We start from the raw sequence: 20,793 nt of genomic DNA, 5'->3' as shown, positions 1-20,793 counted from the left end.
TCGGTTTGGGGCGAGTTATAACAGGGGAGTCACCAGGCTTGGGAGGCTAGCTCCTGACTTCTGAATTGTTCCACTACAGTATGGGACATTCTTCCTTTCTGTCTAACATTGTGTTGTTCGGGGACTGCTCAACTCAGAATGAAAGAAGCCAATCAGGTGGTGAGCTGCTCCCTCCCCTCGCAGTGGCATCCCCTCTTGCTGGCCCTCCTACCCTCCCGCCTGAGGGCAAGCTCCCTCCTGGTGATCTCATCCTCCCCTCTGAGTGGGACAGTGAAGTGTCTAATCCAGGCTTTTATCTGGCATCCACAATTATAATGTCAAGATTGAATAATCTGCCTTTATCTCCTGGGTGACAGCCATGTAGAAACTTCAAAAGAAACAGTTTTGCTGGCATCTAACAGCTTTTGTTAATTACTATATCCCAAAGAAAATGAAATAAAGGAGGAAGAAAAATGATATTTCTCTGTGACAACTTTGTAAAAATATCAATGATGAAGCGGCACAGTTTAAGGGCTTTAACTATTCATGCAGCTGAGATCAGGCCTCTAGTCACCCGTGCAGGGTCTGGGGAGTGTCTGAGGACATCTGTGTGTGCGTACACACACACACACACACATGCATACACACATACTCATCTGCTTACACAGATGCCTTTACACACCATACACAACATTGCATATATTTGCTCTCGTAATCTCCCTCATACAATCCTTTCTCATACACAACACCTACCCTAACGTACACACATGCTATACACACTACTCTATCTGAATCCTGGCACTATTATGTTGTAGCTGTGTGACCTCAGGCAAGTCATTTTTTCTCTCTGTGCTGCAATGTCCTTACCTATAACATGGGGATAATAACAGGATAGTCCTGTACAGTAACGTGTGAGGACTAAATGAGGTGATGCAGGTAAAGTGTCTCCCAAATCTCACTGTTATTTAGGGGCATGAAGAGTGGCTGGTTCTGCTTGTGGGCAAGTGGCCTGGCATTTGACACCTTCATGGAGAAGGTGATGCGGCTTTGAGGGTTAGAAGAAAAGAAGATCACACTTCCATTTCCCAGGCAGGAAGATCAGCATGTGCAAAGGCTCAGAGGCATGGCAGGGTGTGTATATCCATCCCATGAATGTTAGATATTCAGTGTGACTGGAGGTATCAAGAGGAGGATTAGATGGGAGAAGATTCTAGAAAGGCAGGCAGGATCTGATAGTGACAGACTTTGTGTCTCATTCTGAGGGAATGGTGTTTTCCTGTAGAAGCTGAGGCCACTGAAGGGTCACAGCCTGATAATACCATTAGAGTGGAGGAAAGCCAGGCACAAGCAGAGTGGGGTCCCGAGGTGGACAAAGCATGGCCACCCCTTCACAGGACTGTGGGTGCTGAGCAGTCCTCAAAGAATGGGTTATCCCTCGGCCAACCACCTCTCCTTCACTTGGGCCTTGAAAGCCTGGCAGAAGACAGCATGGGAAGCCACGGCAGGTGAGTCTGCTGAGTTTTAGAAAGGTTGCTAGAATCATAAGCGGCACCCTGAGAGTGGAAATGGAAGGATTTCCTAAACTTGTGAGATTTAACAAAGAATCTTTTCCCTTCAGCTTGATGCAGCTCCTTGGGGAGATCCTGTTGTAAAATTCTTCTTTCCTATGAGGGACAGCTAGGGAGTGTTTCTGGTATTTGTGGGTTGGGTCTCAGCATACAGAGGCAGGCAGGTAGACAAAGATAGAGACTTTCCACACGCGGAGGGTGGGAATCTGGATGTGTAGCATGAGCCTTGACTAAGAGGTGACCCTGTTGGCAGGGGGAGGAGGCGGGGAAGACACATAGAGACACATAGACACCCACCATCTCTGCCTGCTTGCACAGGAATTAGGCATTTGCCCCTCCGGGGATGTTTTGGAAGTATGGAACCTAGAATCCAAGGGAGCCAGAGAGGAGAGATGCTGTCTAATGAGAGAAGTAACTGGAACTTGGCTGTTTTTCAAACATTCATAGCAGTAGGTGGCTTCAGTCAAATGACCTCTGAGGTGGAGCCTGGACATATGAAACAGAGAGACCTGGCACTGCTCAAGGTGGAAGGCCTGGAGGCCGCTCAGGACCACTTCAGAGGCTCAGAAAAGCACCTGCTGAAATTGTGCAGGGCATGAGATGCCTGGCCACACGCTGGGCTGTGTTCCACTGCTTGTCCTTTCCTTGTCTCCAAACTACCTCCTAGGAGCTCACTGAAAACCCCTCTTCCAGATTAGGCCAGGAGAGAGATACCAACTTGGCCAAGAGCACACCAAAATATTGGCGGGTGAATAAGGGGTTCCTCCCAAGGCAGAACTATATTGCAAAGGTCCTGGACTTTAATCACAAGCACTGATGCATAGAAGAGGTACGGTGTGACACTTGTGGGTATGGGTCACAGCATCACAGTGAGGGGCTCCCCCAGCCCTCTCTCAAGCCCTGGACAGTTCCAGTGCAGATAGCCCTCTCTCAGAGTGCTGATTCCCGGGTTCTGGAGGCCTCGAAGCCTTGAGTCTCCCCTGTGCTGTAGCCAGCATCTTCCTCTTGTACTATCTAAGCCTCCTTCCCCCCAGGGCCCCCGTGCAAGGTGGTAGGAAGGGAGCTGGGCTGTTCATTCCCCTTCAATTAACCCTGCCAGGCCAAAGGGCAGCACGGGTCCCCCTCCCTTGCCTTCATCTAGTCTCAGACAGGTCTGGGCACCCCCTCCACTGCCCCTCCCTCCCAATAGTCATTAGTCTCCCCTGCTGCAGGTAGAGTGACAGGCCAGCTCAGAGCTCCTGAAAAGGCCTTTGTTTTATCGCCTTCAGTTCAGATGCTTCAGAGCACTAGCAGGCCATATTTTAATCTCAGGTCTTTGCAAACAAAATCGTTAAAAGCAGATGGCTGTGAAGACTGCCATGAATATTAATAGATATTGAAAAAAAGGCCCCTTAATCTTTCCATAAATCTTTTCCGAGGAGGTGGGAGAAGACCGGGAGGAGATGAGGGCTGCAATGTAGCTAGCTGTAGCTAGCCCCTCTTCCGATCTGGGCTTGCTCCTAAAGGCAAAGTAATTAGCATGGGAGTAGGTGAGTTCAGCCCTGTGCCTGACAGAGATGGGCCTGGGGCAGCAGGCTTGGGTTCCCCATCCTGTCTTCCTCTTTCCTTCTGCAGAACTGGATATGAGGACCTTAATTCCTGCCAAGGCCCCGTAATTGAGGCCTTCCATGTACTGCCCTAATCTATGCTGACCACCCACTGTGTGCCAATTTCTATGCATGCCATTCTCAAATCAGCCTTTTAAGATGGGGTTATTATCTCCATTTCTCAGATTAGGAAATAGACTCAAAAAGTGGAAACTGCTGGCTCAAGATCACTGGGTTAATATATGGGACGGAAGAGATTTGAACCCAGATAGGGTTGACCCTGAAAGCCTGTGTATTGAAAATCTTCTGGGACCACCCTGTCCCTCTGGCCCCAGTGCTTTCCTGTGCACATGCTTTTCTACTGGACATTTTACTATTTACAATTCATTCATTTAGATTATACATTTCCCTCTCTTTTTAGTTCTCTTTTAAAATGCAAACACCCTTGGGAGAGGTAAACTATTAAGTGGTTGAGAAACATTAAAAGCTATTCATCCATGTAATGCAGGACCTGAGTTGAAGTCCTCTTAGCTCAGCCATTTCCTGGCTCTGTGACCTTGAGCCTACTTTTAATTCCACGGAGTCTGTTTTCTCTGGGAAAAAATGGGAATAATGAATGAAACAACCCCATGAGACAGACTGGACCAGGAAGAATTTGAGATCAAAGATAGGAAAACGCTTTGAAAACCACGTAGCATTGTACACCTGCAGAGAAACATTGCTGTCATTGTTGTCCAAACACTTTATTCATTTCCAGAACCACGCTCATGACGGGAGAGAATAAGTGACCAAGGGGAGCAGGGCGATGAGACCTAAGCAGGGGAGCTGGCAATGCTGGAAAGGATGCTGGGCGCCAGGAAGGGAAATGGCTGCTCTATAGAGCCAACATTGATACCGACGCTTCTTATTTTCCTTTTTTTTTTTTGGCCAGTGGTTTACTTCGCTTTAAGCTTCCAATCTATTTCAATCAGTCTTTCTCCCTCTCTTTCTTTCTCTTCTTCCTCCCCTTCTTTCTTCCTTCCTTTCTCTCTCCCTCACTCTCTCTTCCCTTCTCAGTCTCTCTCTGACAAGAAATAATTCCTGATCACTTGTTAACGTTCCAGGGGTAGGGATTCAATAGTGAACACTAGCGGCGTTACAAACTGGATAAGCGTTCTGCGAAAACAGACACTAGACTGAGCTAAGGCATAATCAAGTGGACTCATTGTAAATAGCACCTGGCCACTCTATCTCCCAAACCAGTTTCAACAAAGCTTAAGGAAGCATGTTAGCATGACATCCCTGATGACCAGGGTTAGGAAGTCCTTAGAAGAGCAGGTGAGAGCCAGACAGATGAGCAGAGTGATCAGCATGGGGTATTTTTTGCGGGAGTTTCTTCCCTTACTAGGCAAAATTCCTGACACCGCCTCCTTGCCAGGCCCCACCCCCCTTCTGGGCCCTCCCCCGGCCCAACCGCCTCCAGTTCGGCCCCGCCCCTGACCGGTCCTACTCAGAGGCGCCTTCCTTATTTGGGATAATCTGGGTTTCTGCCCTGAGGACCGTGTTTAAGCGAATCTTAAGTCTTAAAGGCCAAAGTGAGGCTGTGGGGGGTTACTATGAGGCACACTGCATTCTCTTGCTCGAAGTTTTCATGCAGGGTTCTCAGGGCTGAAGTCCAGGGACTAGTTCTGAGAGAAATCTCAGATATGGAAGAAGAAATCCATCACTCGAGTCTCGTTAAACTGTTGCTCTTCCAAATGCAACGAATTCCTGGAGCCTGAGTACCAAGAGGCAGAAGCTTGTCATGTTTCAACAAACATACTTTATTATACTGTATAATTTAAGGTATCATTTTATTCAAGTGACATTCAAACGTGTGAAAAACGGTTGCATATGCCATAGCCATTAATGAAATCATTACGTACAAATGGTTACGCTTTACCAAGTCATTCATTAAAAGTAAATTAATGAGAGGGACAGCATTAAGATTTTTTGCAATCATTACCAGGTCCAGCCTAACCCACTTTTATAAATATTCATCAACAAAAACGTGCCTCAAGAACTCACCCAGGAAATTAAATTCTTGTCTTGAAGTGTTTTGCTTCTATTAATGGCTTTGGCCATGGTACTTTCTTTGATTTGTTTTCTGGAACTTTGGGATATATTGTATGGAAATAATGACAAACTCTGAGTAATCGCTGATAATTAGGCCAAATCTATTATTCCCATGGTATTTACATTTTGATTACTATTTTCCCCCCAAAGGCAATGTCTCGAATCTGTTCTAATACAAGACAAAATAGTGTTGGAGATTTTCAAGGCTGAAAGAAAACTCAAATTATCTAAATCAGCTATTACCTGATGTTCGAATCTCCCATCAACATTTCTGCCAGGTGGCCCTTTGGCTTCTCAAATACTTCCAATGATGGGGAACTCATTGCCACCTCAGTGGCCCAGTCCATTCTTGTACACCTTTGAGTGTCATCTTTTTCTCTAAACGGCACCAGTCACATTGTAACTTCCACGTGTGTCCTAAGCCCTGTGTATTGGGGTGGGAATAAAAAAGACTTCACAAATATGAGAAAGTTGTCCTGTAGATATTAGCACACACTTGCTTTCCCCCAAGTCTTCTGTCTCCAGGTTAAACATTTCCTCCAAGAGAATGAACATCGGGCTCTTCACTTTTCTTTCTTTTTCTGGCAGAGGAGGCCTTACATCTAAGGCCGTGTATGATTTGGTCTCTACATACCTTTGCAGCTTTATCTTCCCCATCACCCCTACTTTTCCTCTGCACTGTAATCCAGGTAGCCCTGAATGGTGGATAATGTCCCTACACAAACTGTTCGCTGACTCTGGGTCTTTACGTGGGCTTTTCCCTCTGCAAGAAATGCTTTCCCTTCTTTTTTCTGTCCAATAAACTCCAACTCAGCTTGCAGAGCCTCTGCTCAGTAGTCATCACCTCCGTGAAGCCTCCTTGATTGATTCCCAATCTCTCCCTCTTGAGAGAATTGATCACATCTTCTTCCTATACTGCTGTTCCTTGTATTTAGTACCTCCCAAGGCAGAGGGAGAAAGGGGGCAGGAGGTTCTCAGTTTCACGAAGGGTCTCCAGGTTAGACTCTTTTTTTTTTCTTCTTAAAACAACACATTTATTATCTTAGATTTCTGTAGATCAGAAATCCATTCCTTGGCTTATGGGCCTCCTTTCTTCATCTTCAAGGCTAGTAACACTGGGCGGTTTCCTCCTGGATTAGACTTATGATGTTATCCCCTAAAGAGGTTAGACTTGTAGCCTCAAAACAACATTAAGAGAGAAATGATCATCCACAACTTACATCTTCTGCATCATCACTAGCCCACATTATTGTAAATAATGCAACTATATTGGAAGGAGTATAATTTTTATTGCATTGTGTTTTGAGGACTAAAAACGTTAATTTATGAAATGTAAACATTTAAAATTATCCACAGTGTCCCGCCCGCGGGACCGGTTATTTGGTGGGAGAACCGAGGAGAACCCAACCTAAAGAAAAGAGGGGTAACACGGACGAGAGAAAAGAGTGGAGGCAAGACAGTGTTCTGATCAAGCCTCAAATTTTATTCTGAGCAGCAGTTGCTTTTATACAGGAAATAAGAGAAAGGGGTAGGGCTGATTAGGGAAAGAGGAGTATATGGCATGATCTGATTGGCCAGCTGGCATCAGCGTCGTTCTGTCCTGCGGGTATTGCGGCTTCCTGTTGCTTAGTTAGAAGGTGCTGAGTGACTTATGCAAAAAGAAGAACAAGTTCTTTCCGGCTACGTGACCTTCCTGGTAATTTATAATGGCGGACCTCTAGTCTTAAGATGGCTCCTGACACCACAGTGTTGATAACCCTCTTTTGACATTTAAAAAACCATATTAGGAGAACCAAAACACATGGATAGCAGAGACTTCCTTTGTTCTCGAGAAGTCCCGATAGGTGCATATACCATACACAGTGAATTTATGGGTTAGCTTATCTGCTTCATCATCTAGACTATATATACTACATGGTAGGTAAAAGCGCAGACTCTGGAACCAGATTATCTGGGTTCAAGTCTAGTTGGGTGGCTGTGGGTGAGTTGCTTAACCTTGCTGTGCCCTACCTTTCCCATGTGTAAAATGGGACTGAATACTACTATATCTTACCTCATTGAAGGTTGAGAGCACCAATGAAGCATCATGGGTCAAATGTCTTGTGTGATGCTGTACTCTAAAAGCTTTCCCCACCATGTCTGGAGGCAGAGAGCTTATCCGTCTTGGTTTTAGCATAGCCCCTGGTTTTCTATTTGCAGAGCTTAGGGTCTGCAAGTGCCTACTGCAGCTCTGCTGGCCACGTGGTCCAGGCCTCCTCATCCGGAAATCCTGCCCATATAGACCATGCACATCATTCCCTATAGATTCTTCTGGCTGCTGAGAGCATCAGTGGGGATGTCTGTAAACAAGTAAAGGCCTATTACCAGCTTCTGTTTTCCTCTCCTTAGACACAAACTATCAGATAAGACTGCTCCCATTTTCCTCCTGCCTTCAGTAAGGCACTAAATCAGGGTGATCAAATAAGATTTTCCCACTGTCCAGCTATCTAAGGCTGGATTTAGTTTTATTTTTCAAGGAGCACAACCACTTAAGGAACAAGTCTCTTTCCCTCTTGTCTAGCAAGGAGCTAAAAGATAGCCCAGCTCTTTTCCAGGTAAAGTGGCTGATTCCACACCTGATATGGGAGCTCTGCCCTTACTGCCCCAAAGCAGATTCCTCTTGGGGAGGGGGGAGGTGATTACACAAAGGAAAAATTTGGGTTTGCCTTCTTTAATGAAGAAGTCTTTCAAGGGTAATTAGTCCTAATTATTCTCTCTCTTTCTGTGTGTGCGCGATCACACACGCACGCAGGGGATGGGGTCAATTGAGAAAGCGACATGATGTTATATAGGTAACCTCTGGGGATGAGTGGCACAGAGGTTAAGTGACTTGCCCAAGGACACACAACTGAGGAGTGTGGGAACAGCAGCTGAGAGCCGGCTGAAGTTAGCACTTTGACTGCAAGGAATGTGCAGGGGACTTGCTTAGCCACTTAAGATCTCCTGTGCATTTTGCTGGCACAAAGCTTAGGGAAGCAGGTGTGTCTATGTGTGTGTTGGTGGGTGCTGGAGCACAGGATGGCAAGTGGGAGGTGAATTTTGCAGTCTGATTGGCTCATTCCAAGGACAGCCCTTCACCAGAGGCCTAGAGAGAGACACCTTCACTCCCCTGCCCCAGGTATGGGCCTCACAAAGCTGAAGAAAGAGATAAACATAGTGACAAGCAAACACAAAATGGAAAGTGAAGGGCAGGCAATTCAAGACCCACAGAGAGCGACTGGGGACAAATGAGAAGAGTATTCCCAAACATCTACAGAGATGCAAACCAGAGATGCAGAGAGAAACAGCCTGTGACAGATAGAGCCCAAGAGATCTGCCTAGACTTGGAGAGAGAGGAGAGAGTCAGGCCAGAGAGATGCATCCAGAGAACAAAGGAGGCAGAGACACAGAAGGAACATTAACTAACTCATGGGTATGGGGGAAGGAAGACAGCAGGACAGGAAAGATAGAGCCAGCTGCACAAATTCAAGTGTCACTTCCCTACTTCCAGGCAGCGGACCAAAGAGCAGAGAAAGTAGCTTGTTGGATGAAGACCTGGCAGGCTTTCAGAGTCCCCTGATGGTCAGTGGCCACATGGCTCAGAAATCAGGACCAGTGAGTTTTGGTTGCTGAGCGGGTGCTGGGGTGAGGATGTGCCTTCTCTCTGCATGCACGCCAGGTGTCCAGAGCCCAGTGTAAGGGTGGGCTAAACCTGCACCTACCTGCCCATGTTCATTTAACTGAGCCTCAGAGGTGTGAAGGGATGTGGCAATAATCAGTGGTAGGGAGGTCCCAGCCACCATCCCCATCTGCTCACTTGAGCTTGGATTGCAGGGAGCAGACAGCCTGCCCGGTTGTGCCAGCTCCTGGTTGCACAGCCTGCTGTTGCTCTGGCCTCTCTATAAATCTGCCCCAAGGAAGCTTCTGAGGGAGAGCGGGGATTGAAGAGCTATATATTAACAGGTACCACACAGACATACCAGATGTACCAGGACTGGCACAGCTCCCTGCATAAATGAACTGAACTCAGGTAATAGGCTCCAGGTTATGGTTTATATGAAGGTCCAACCTGTTTAAAAAAGAACCTTAGCTGGCCTGGGCCTCAGTTTGCTCATCTGTAAATGGGAGAGTGAGCTTGACCAAGTAAGCTGGGCAGCTCTGTCACAGATTCAAAATTACTTTCAACCTAGACTGATTTTGGGTCTAGAAATTCCTCCTGGACCAGGAGTTCCCACAGGGCAGAGGCTGTGTGACTTTATTCCCACTGCCTCTTGCATGACTGACACTGAATGGGCACTGAGTGCGTATTGGTGAGTGAATAAGTTCTAATACACACACACACACACACACACGCACACACACACACACAGAGAGAGAGAGAGAGAGAGAGTGTGTGTGTGTGTGTGTGTGTGTGTGTTAGTTCTTGCTATGGGTCAGGCATTGGGTAGAGGCTATGCATCCTTGTATCCAAACCTGGCCATTGCTCTTGGGGGTAGGGACTCTTAAGATTCATTTTTCACTTAGGAAACGGAGACCCACTGGGGCAAAGTGATCCCTCAAAGATGGTACAACTAGGAAGTGATGCAGCTGGTATTTGTACCCAGGTTTCCTGGATTCAGATTTGGAGTTATTGTACTTTTATCATGCAACTTGTCATAAAACCTTTTTTAAATTGGCACAAAATTTTTCATTCCTATTACTTCATTTGCTTTGCGAAACTGTCAACGTCAAGCTGCCACCATCTCTTGCTTGGCTATTGTAGCAGCCTCCTTCCTCTCTGGTCTCCCTGCCTCCGTGCTTGCCCCCTCTAATCAACTCCCACACAGCAGACAGGGTGACCTTTTCAAAATGCAAGTCTCATTAGATCGCCCTGCTGAAGAGAACTGGGCTTCCCATAGCTGGTGGGGTAAAGATACATATCCCGATTGCAGCCCTCAAGGCCTTACAAAGCACAGTGCTTCAACCTGCAGCCATGACCCATTAGGGGGCTGGGAAATCAAAGTAGTAGTTGGTGACCTGCATTTTCTTAAAGCAAAGAAGTAGAACGGGCTAGAATAGAAATGGAACTGAAACTCTCAGAGTGGATCTCATTTAATATGGCAGGAGAAACTTTGTTTCACCAATACTAAAACTGATGTAGTATGCAGGTAATTATGTGTGTTTGCCCATGTGTTTATTCTGTGTTCCGGGTCACCACGAAAAATATATTTCTTATGGCTTTGTCAACTACTTGGGAAGCCACTGGTTGGGAGCTCCTGGTCTAAGCTCATCTTCTCCCCTGCCCCCTAAGGTCTGCCCCTAGCCACAGTGGTCAGCTATAAGTGCTTCCAGCTTTCAGTCAAAGACACAGGGCTTTCTCCTGGGATGTTCTTCTTTCCTTTTTATTTAGATCATTCACTTCATCCTTCGCATCTCAACTCCAGCACCGCTTCCTCAGGGAGTGCCCTCCTAGTTATTTGTCTACATGGCACCATGGACCTCCCTTTCCAGCACTTGACAGCTGACATTTGTTCATGTGCTTATTTGATCAACATCTGTCTCCCCATCTGGCCCATATGCTCCAAGGAGGGTGCGGGTCACCCAGGGAGGACAGCCTGTCAAGAGTGTCCCACAAAGGCTGGAATAGGTTTGTTCCCTATGCCTGGCACTGTGCCTGGGATACAGCAGGCATTCCACAAGCACTTGTAGAATGAATAAATTGCGTAGGGCTGTGTTGTGCTATGATCTTCACAGGTGAGGAAACCAAGGCCCAGAGGGCTCAAGACTCCAGGCAGATGACTCACTAGGAGCCCTTCTGCTCTACACTGTCACAATTGCTTATTGCCACCGTGGGCACTGTCTGGTCTATGAGGTCTGGCTCAGGTGCCAGTCCTGACCCTTCCAACCTCCCCTGCCCTTCTCACCTTCCTGCATGCCAGCTCCCGCCCAGGAACTTCCTGGCTATACACTCATAGTGTTCCTTCGTCTCATGGTGTTTCTTCTCCTTCTCCAGCTGGCTGAGCACCATGCATGGGGTGGCTGGAGGAGGCAAGCTCAGAAAGTGACAGTGACAATATTAGGAGTGAAAAAGATCAATTAAGCCCATCGAGCTGATTTGTGAGGCTGATTAAATTAGGAGCCTCCCTAGGGGCAGATTCCCTCTCAGGTTGACAGACCAGCTGCAGCCTGTGCAGTGAGGGTACATGCCAGTTTCCAGGGCAGGATGGGGGCCACTTTACCTGGCTCTGTGCACTGAGGGAGGATGAGGGGAAGAACACTTGGAAAATACAGCCCCTGGCCTGTTTTCCCTATGCTTCCTCTTGGAATTACTCCAACAAGTCTGGGCACTAGGTGGGTTATTCTGATTTAAGAATAAAATCCCAGGTTTCAGAGAGGTTAGGTGGCCTGTGGAGGGTAGCCCAGCTGGCAGGTAGAGGTATGTGGTGAAGCTGAGACTGGAACCCAGGACTATTTGTTCCCACTGTGTTCTATCCTGTCCTCTTGTTTCTGTCCTCCCATCTTTGGCTTCAGTGTCTTGCTGTGTCTCTTCCTCTAGTTTTCTAGTCTCAAGGATCCTCCTTCCCCCACTGTTCCCCTCCTCCCTTGACCAGATATAATCAGATTCTCTCTCCAGTAACCTGAACCCTCTGCCTTGACCTCAGGACTCTCTTTCATGTCCTGTCCCCAAGGTAGATCTGGCCAGAATATCCTTGTGCTTCAGAATCCATTCCCCCTTTCCTGGCCCCTGGGTGGGGGCCTGGGGAAGCAGGATTTGGATAAAAGCTCTAGTGTGAGTAAGGAAAATGGAGCCTGGGGAGGTTATAGAAATGAGGTTAGCTTCTCCAAGAGTGTAGGGATTGGGAGGGCCTTGAATGCCAGGTGGCAGGATTTGGTCTTCCTCAAACACCACCTTTAGTGGCAATGGGGAAAGGAAAAATCCCCAAAGACCAGGTAGCCATGGGGTGCTGTATTTTGGGATGAAAAAGAAGGGCCACGTAGGTGGGAACACTGGAACTGCAGATGCCCAGGAAGGAGCACTGATGCATGTGCGAGGGGAGTGGGAGTACAGAGGGCTTCTCAGCAAAGGGGACCTCGAGCTGGGTCAGGAAAAAGATAGAGAAGCCTGGAGGGAGAGAGTATTTCAAGGAGCCCTGAGGGTCCCTGAGCCAGGAATAAATTCTAACATTTATTCAGAAATGGTGCTGCACAGGACGAGAGAGGAACTGACCCTCAGAAAGGGCCTAGTATCTTACATCTAGGCGTACTTTCTTCCTTAGAGCAAATCTGTGCCAAATTTATAATCAATTTAAAGACATACACACAAGCAAAACGGGGTCAGAGTCATACAGCCGTCGGTGGTAGAATTAGGATTCACACCCAGGTCTGCGGGACTTCTGAGCCTGGGATCCTGTCATTGGATAATTGCCAAAACCTCTACAGTTTGGGGAATGTAGGGGTGAGTCAATGAGACTCACAAGCCTTGAAAGCAGGTATCATGGAAGTTAAGAGCACAGGTTTTAAAATCAGACTAGGCTCACTATCTTGGCTCTACAACTTACTTGCTCTGTTGCCTTGGCCAAATTGGTTAGCTTCTTTGTGTCTTACTTTCTTCCTCTGTAAAATGTGGATAGTAGTTGTACATACCTCATAGGGCTCTTGGGAGGATTAAATGAATGAGAGAGATCATTTAGAACAGTGCCCGTCACTCAATAAGTTGTCAGCCATTGTTACTTGGGATGGAGCCAGGACATAGGGGGTTAGGGCAAGCTGGGAAGGCCGTAGTAAGGTACAGATCTCTAAGCTAGACTTTACGCTTTTCCCCCTCCTCTACTCTCCAGCTCTCTGAGTCTGTGCTATCTGAGCTGCTGGCATCCAGACTGCCTGACTGCAAAAGTTTCTCACACAGAGGAGAAATAATTGTCCATTTCCAGAGTTGAGTCCTGTAATTATTTTCCTTTTAAAAGACTTGGAAACTGAGGCTCAGACAGGTTGTGGCAAATTTGGTCTGTGACTTTGGGTGAGTAGACCCTAAAGCCCTATCCCTAGACTCAGATTCCTGAATTCTGGTCCAGGGTCTCCACTTGGCCTCCAAACTGGTTTAATTTTTTTTCAGGCGGACACCATTCTCATGGTAGTAAACATTTTTCCATAATCTTATTTGTAATTGCTAATGAGAAGCAGGGCTGTTCTCCATTTCTGAACCTTGTGCTCATCTTTAATTTGTTTCCAGAGGCTGGAGCTGAGGCTTCTGCCATCTCTGTGAAATAGTAGCAATTATTTCTCAATTACTTCCCAACTGGAAAGCAACTCTTGGAGATGAGGCTCTGGAAGCTGGAAGAAGCCATAACGATGACATTTTGATTCAGCATGAACTTTGCCAAAAGGCACACGTGCTGGGTCATCCTCCTCCTCCAAGAGGGCTATGGTGGGTGGCATGTGACTGTTTTCTCTCTCCTTACCTGGCTCCCAGCCCTGCTCAGATTTCAAGTACAGGGGCTGCCACAGGTCTCAAATAACAGAAAAGTAGGAGAGGGCAGGTGGGAGAAGAACCTTCATTGTAATGGCAATAAATGGCAAACTCCATCCTTATAGCTTAGGTCACAGGCCTTAGGGTCATTCTTGGCTCTTTCACCTACACCACAAATCTGAACCATTAACGATCACTTTGGACTCTGCCTTCGGAACACACCCAGAATCCAATGTTCTCACCATCTCCGCTGCTCCCATCCTAGTCCATGCCAACATATCACTCACCTGGATATGTCAATGATATCGTAATTTGGTCTATGATCTTACCCTTCTACCCTATAGTCCATACAAGAGCCAGAGTGACTGTTTAGAATTTGATTTTAATGTAATCACTTAACCTTTTAGCTATACTGCTTTGCATTTTTAAGTGTTTTTTTTTTCTCTCCTAGGGATTATAATACATATCTTTGAACTTTTATAGTAGATTTAGAGTAAATATTTTACCATTGTACAAAAAATATAAAACTCTTGCGAACATTTGCCATCCTCCATCCTGTATGCTTTAGTTTTCAAAGGTACTAGATACTTCATAAACAATGTGAACATCTTTGCTTTAAACAGTCATGATTATAGTAAAGAAATTAAGAGAAAAAACACTCATAATTTTATAAATTTACCCAGATGTTTACCATCTGATGCTGTTTATTCTTTTCTGAAGAGCGAAGTGCTCCTCTGTGTCATTTACCTTCAACTTGAAGAACTTACTTTAATATTTCTTATAGTCCAGATCTCTGACAATGAATTCTCTTAATTTTCTTTTAAATGAAAATGTCTTTATTTTGCCTCCTTATTGAGGGATATTTTCAATGGATATAGAATCCTGGGTTGACAGGTTTTTGCCCTTCAGCTTTTTAATGGTGTTATTTTCATTCTTCTGATCTTCACAATTTCTGATGAGGAGTCTGTGGTCATTTGAATCTCTTTTCCTCTATGCAATGTGTCTTTTTTCTCTGGCTGCTTTCAAGGTTTTTTCTTTATCTTTGATTTTTAGCAGTTTCAATATGAGTACATGTGTAAATTTATGTCTTTCATTGGATTTGGAAAGTGAGGTGGTTTTTTTTTTTTTTTTTTTTTTTTTTTACCATTCATTTTTCAAAGAACTTTTTGCTCTATTCTTCTCCTTTCCTTTTAGGACTCCAATTATGCATATGTTAGACCTTTGATATTATCCCACAGATTCCTGCGACTGTATTTTCAATCTTCTCTCTCCCTTTCTCCTTCCCTCTCTTACTACTTTAATCTGCTTAAACTCACTGTCATCTCCATTCTGTTTTAACCCGTACCATGAAGCTTTAAAACATTTCAGATATTGAATTTTTTGGTTCCAGAATTCCACCTGGTCTTTTTTATATTTTCTATTTCTCTTTAGAGTTTTCCTATCTCCTCATTCATTAAGAGTGTATTTCCTTTCACCTTGCTGAGCATAGTTATAATAGCTACTTTACAAGACTTGTCTGATACTTCAAACTTCAAGATCATCTCGGTGTTGGACTCTGGATTATCTTTTCCATTAAAATGGATCATATTTTCCCAGTTCTTTATATGTTGATTTTGGATTATATCCTGGACATTGAGATGTTTTGTTGTAGAGTTTCTGAAATGGATCGTGACCAGTCTCAGCCTCTGTGTCACATTTCCTCTTTGCTCTACTGGCTGGCTACAGAGTTGTCAAACGCTGGGCAGAGTTGTTTTCTCTCTCTTTTTTTTCTTCGGTGTTTTCTCCCAGGGTTCATACCTGGCCTCCCCTTGCTGAGTTGGAGGAAAATGGCTCATGTGAACACTCTGTTTTATATGTTTATATGGCAGTGGGACAAGGTACCAAGACTGAGAGATGGCACCGCGAGATGGTCATTGGGCTCTGAGTTGAGAGACTTGGTTCTCTTCTCCCTTCTGCTATGTCTTCCTGTTGATGGACAACGAGTCTTTCCCAGGGAATAGCTGAGCTGCAATGGCCCTCAGGGCACATCCGGGGCACATCCTTTTACTGGTGGGAAACTTGAGATCTTCAGGAGAAGGTGATTGAACTCTCCATGCAAAGCCCCTTTCTTATTCTCCATATCTCGGTTGAATATCTTCCATAATGGAAGTGCTCATGAGACTTGGCAATGCTCTCGACTAATTGCCATTTAAAATATCTGTTTTGTTTCCACTGATAGATGATTGGGTTATTAAATGGTTTATCTTTACTATAGAATACTATATAGGTATCAAAAACAGTGATACAGGAGAGTTAAAGATATGAGATGTTCAGCTATGTTATGTGAAAAGAAAATAAGTTTTCAAAATAGCATATATTCCTATTTTTGTGAAAATATATATCTACATAAATAGATAATATATACTATACATTAAAAAGTCTGAAAGAGGAGGTGGCTCTACAGTGTAGTGGTTAGTACATCTGCTTTACATGCAAGAAGATCTTGGGTTTGCGCCCTGGATGGAGCCACAGACCAGGCCCTGGGTGTGCCAGGCCCTGGGTGCACCAGGCCCCAGGCGCTCACCATCAGTGTGTGGGAGGAGACACCCCACCTTCAGAAATCCAATTCTTAAGGGGAAAGGGCAACACCCATAGGTCAGGGGTGAAAAGAGGGGAAGAAAAAAATCTGAAAGAAATTATGTAAGATAACAGCTTTAAGTGATAATGAGGTAAAGGTAATTAAAAAAATTTTCTTATTCTTCAAATTCTTTGAAACAATGTGCATTACTTTTTAATCAAAAAAAAATTTTTTAAAGAAAACAAACAAACAAACAAAACTAAAAAAAGCAAAGAAACACAGTGGAGGTTGAATCTCTTGGGGGTTCAGGAGGTACCAGCTCTCTTCATGGCCAGAGCAGTCCTTTCTGGAGAGGTCTGAGGGCTGGAAGGCTGAAGGAGCTCTGGCTGGATTCTGACTGGGGAGCCCTTCAGGGAGTGCTACAGTCATAGACCTGCCTCTCTGGAGTGTCCACAAAGCATACAAGAAGCTCAATTTTTTCCCCTCTCCTTTTATCTTTCTTGCTCTGTGCCTCAGTTCCAGACATCACCAGCTTGCTCAGAAGGTTCCTGAGCAAGTTGGTGATGTCAGTGTGTGTGTGTATGTGTGTGGGGGGGCAGTGTAAGGCTAAGGACCTTACCCTTCACGGTTACTCTCACTTTCACTGTCTTTTCAAAGAAGGCTGCCCTCCCCACTCTGAGGCCCAGAGGCCCACTTACCCAGTGCATTCTGGATGGATGGAAGGAAGGAAGCCTTAGGAGACAAGACTGGAGCCCAGGTATGTACAGACTCTATGGGCACAGACAGAATGATGGTCCAGCCACAACCCAGTCTAATTTCCTCATTCTACAGATGAGGAGCCAAAGCCCAGAGAGGCCAAGGAGTGTCTCAGATTCACAAAGCAAGCCAGGGACTGGAACCCAGGGGTTGTGACCCCCAGGCTTGTTCTTCTAAACATACAAACTTGAGTGTCAGGCACTGTGCCAGACACAGGAAAAAAACAAAGATAGGTCCTGCTGACCTCAGATTGCCCAGTCTGGAAGGACCACGATGGTCTCAAAACAGACATCCAAGGTGAGGGAAGTAGGGGAAGTCTATGAGAATTAGAGAGGAGCAGGCCAGGAAATGCTTTCTGGAGGAGGTGACACCTGCCCTGCCTCCTGAAAAATGAGGCGTTAAGCAGATAAAGGGAAGGGACGTGGAGTAGGTGGTGGCAGTAAGGCAAAGACCAAGGGGATCGGCAGCCGGCAGCCTGGCGTCACCGCGCAGAGAGCGACAGGGAGAGTGTGGGAGCGGGGCTGTAGGTGTCAGCAGAGGCGCGGCTTTGGGGTTCGCTGGGGCCCACCCCTGGGCCTGCGTAGCCATTGTCTGCGCCCGGCGCCGCCTTGGCAGCAGAAGGTGACATCTGGTGACTAATAGCCGCGGCTGCGCACCGTGCTCCTCCCTCCCGCAGCGCCAGTGGCGCAGCTGCTGAGCTGCCCCGCCCCTCCCCTCCGCTCTGCCGGCCGGCGCGGGAGCGGGGGTGGGGGTGGGGCGCGGGCCGAGAGAATGAGGGCCCTGGTGTGCAGGAGGCCGCCACCTCCAGCCAGCCGGGCACTGCAGCGCTCCCCACCCCACTCCCATCCCCGCTGCTCTAGAGCGCACGCGTGTCTCTGTGGTCGCAGGTGTGGACGCGGCTTTCCCTCTGGGACACTCGCAGGAAACTGCTATGCCACTGGTTGATGTTTACTCGTGAGTGCAGACACGGGCCTATATTGGAACCCACGTGCGTGTGCATTAACACACATGTGTGCACTCACACTAACACCTCACAGTCACATGTGCTGTCACACATTATATGCTCGTGCATCTTCATATATGTTCACAGATGCACATGCGAGGACCATGCACACGTGCTGACTCACAGATTTACCCACAGCACACGTATGCATGTGTTCACATGGGCACACACGTCACTAGACTTCTGCAGCCATCCCCTATTTACATTCTCACATGTAGGAACACACGTGGGCATGTCCATGCACACTCGAAAAAACAGCCAGGTGCTCTTGTCTTCGCCAAAAGATGTGGTGACAAATGGCCTAATTCCAATCCTAGACATGACTAGGCTAGGTTAGCCACTCTGGTGTTTACAAGATTTATAAATTAGTTTTCTACATTTAAAAACCTGGAGATTCCACATAATGATTTGGATTTCTGTCTTCTCTTGCAAAATCTGGAACTCTGGCAATCTGAGGCCTATTTCCAGTTGGCCAGAATGGACTGGGCCGAGCAGCAGGGGCCTTTTTAGGCTGTGCTTGAAGTTCTCTCCCCACAGCTGTTTCCCTCACCCTGCCATGGCTATTTGAGGTTGCCAGCCCAGGTGAGGGTCAGGTGCTTCCTGGGGAGCCCTTGTCAGCTAGCCAGGAGTCCCACCTGGACCCTTAGCCCTGCGTTCAGAGCCTGAGCAGGATGTGGAAGGACCTTAGTTCTCTTAACTAGCTCCAGCCCTGATACCCACAGTGAAGAAAACTTACCCACTATGGGTGGTGGGGAGTGCTGTCAGTGAAGTGGAAATGCTGTGCGATCTGCATAGTACTTTCTTCATGTAAGGACCATTTGTTCCTCCTGAGAGCTCTGAGAGGAGAGTCCCATTGCCTCCATCTTACAGCTGAGAAGGTGTCGGCCTGAGAATGGTATTACTACTTAGTCAGAAAACGCAGAAAGGGTTTGCTGTCAACATAGCAGGCGGTAGGTGGGGCAGGGTGCCTCTATTGTGGAGTTCCTGGGTGAGAGATAGAGAAGGGCCTGTGAAATACTAATGTCTACTTTATGCCCTCTGATGTCATCTGCCTGGCTCTGGCACATCTGTCATCCTTCTCTGATAAGGCTCTCCTGCTCTCCCAGCCTCCGCCCTGGTGGGAGGCTCGGTTCCCAGATGAAGAGGCTGGTTCCTGAAGGTTCCTGGGGTATCCACCTAATGTCAGGTTCTGGCTATACCAGCAAATGCAACCCAAGGAGCAGTAGGAAGCTACGCGATTATTCAACCCTACTCACTGCCCACCAATTCTCTCCTCTCTTCAGCCCCTTCCCCACTCTTGCATCATCTTATCTACTCGATGGTGCTGGCAAACTTTGTGGGCTGACATGGGCCCAGTGGCTCACCTGAGCTTCTGTCTTAATCTTCTCCCACTGGAAGTCTACAGGCCCTTAGCTCCCAGCATGTCTGAAGCTAGTCTACAACGTGAGGTGACAAAATGGTCTTGGCCTGAGCTCTAATCCCAGCTTTCATAAATCTTGCTATGCAAGTACTTCAACCTCTCTGTGCCTATTTCCTCCTCTGTAAACTAAGGACAATGACAGTACCTGCTTTGAGAATTGCCAGATGAGGATTACTGGAGGAAATCTGTGCAAAGTGCCAATTTTGGTGCACAACACAGAATAAGTGCTCCATAAATGCCGGATCATATTAATGTTGCTCCCGGGCTAGTTCTTCCTTCTATTACCCCTTGCCTTTGTTGGATTTGATTTCACCAACACAAGCCTGGGTCCTGAGAATTACACCTGCTTCTGTCTGCATTCTCCCCATATTCGGCCCTACCAATTTGACTTCCCAAATCTTGCTGGAATCTGTACTCCCCTCTACACTCAAGTTGCCTCTGCTGTGATTTAGTTTGGTGACATCCCTGGCCTGCACAATTGTGATCCCTAACCAGGTTTCTGGCTGCAGGTGCCTCACACTCAAATCCAGCATCACTTCTGCCTTTAAAATGCAAACTGTTAGTGGGCAGGCACTTAACTGGACATGCCCAAGCTCCTTAGCCTGGCTATCAAGGAAATGGTACCTGCCCACCCATCGTGGTTTGTTGAAGGGATGAGCCATGAACCTAGTGTGGAGTGTTAGGAAGTGAAGCTGGTGTGGTTACTTTCTCATGATTTTGCATCAAGACCTCTCACTTAGCAGCCAGTGGTTCTGTATCCCCAATCCAGCACACACACCTTTCAGCCCTCAATGTCTTTTCTCAAGCTCTGTCTTCTTTGCCTGGAAGGTCCCAACTTCAACTCAGCTTTTCTGTCCTTTTGCTCTCCTATCATGCTCCTCTCTCCCTCCCTTCATATTCAGTTAGTTATCTCTCACCATGTCCTCAGAATACCCTGTGCATTTCTATAAGGTTGCACTTACCTCATTTGTTATATTTCTCTGTTTACATTTCACCTGTGCTTCTCAAACTTTATTGTGCACAGGAATCACTCGGGGCTCTAGTCTAAATGTAGATTTGTTTTGGCAGGTCTGGGAGGGAATTTGAGTGCCTGCATTTCTAACAAACTCTCTGGTATTCTGATACTGCTGGTCTCAAACCATTTGAATAACAAGAACTTAGATAATGAGTCCCTAGAGGGTAATGACTTGTACTTAATTCATCTTGTTTTCTGCGTACCTAGTTGAGAGCTTGGCAAGTGGGGAACCAAATAATGCCTTTAAAATAAATGGATGAATGAATGAATGAAAGCATCTCATGCAGAAGAGAGTGTTGGGGAAATCTTCTGGAGGAATCGTTGTCTGAGTTGAATCCTTAGGAAGGAGTA

The 20,793-nt window shown here is 46.5% G+C and overlaps 1 long non-coding RNA gene across 4 annotated transcripts in view; it reads left to right on the top strand.

The window, feature by feature from the left end:
* The window catches only part of LOC107518072, an 81,801-nt gene that overhangs the window by 36,900 nt on the left and 24,108 nt on the right, over positions 1-20,793 (top strand). For 3 of the 4 annotated variants that reach the window (XR_001598726.2, XR_001598725.2, XR_001598723.2), the window contains exon 3: positions 16,909-17,005. This is a non-coding gene — a long non-coding RNA (uncharacterized LOC107518072). Of the gene's footprint in view, positions 1-16,905; positions 17,006-20,793 lie in introns of all 4 variants that reach the window. The other variant, XR_004951265.1, reaches the window with a different exon arrangement.

Source organism: Rousettus aegyptiacus, unplaced genomic scaffold (assembly GCF_014176215.1).
Source record: "Rousettus aegyptiacus isolate mRouAeg1 unplaced genomic scaffold, mRouAeg1.p scaffold_m13_p_6, whole genome shotgun sequence".
NCBI classification, from domain to species: Eukaryota; Metazoa; Chordata; class Mammalia; order Chiroptera; family Pteropodidae; genus Rousettus; species Rousettus aegyptiacus.
The sequence above is the reverse complement of the archived record's forward strand: the minus strand, read 5'-3'. Positions and strand labels throughout refer to the sequence as shown.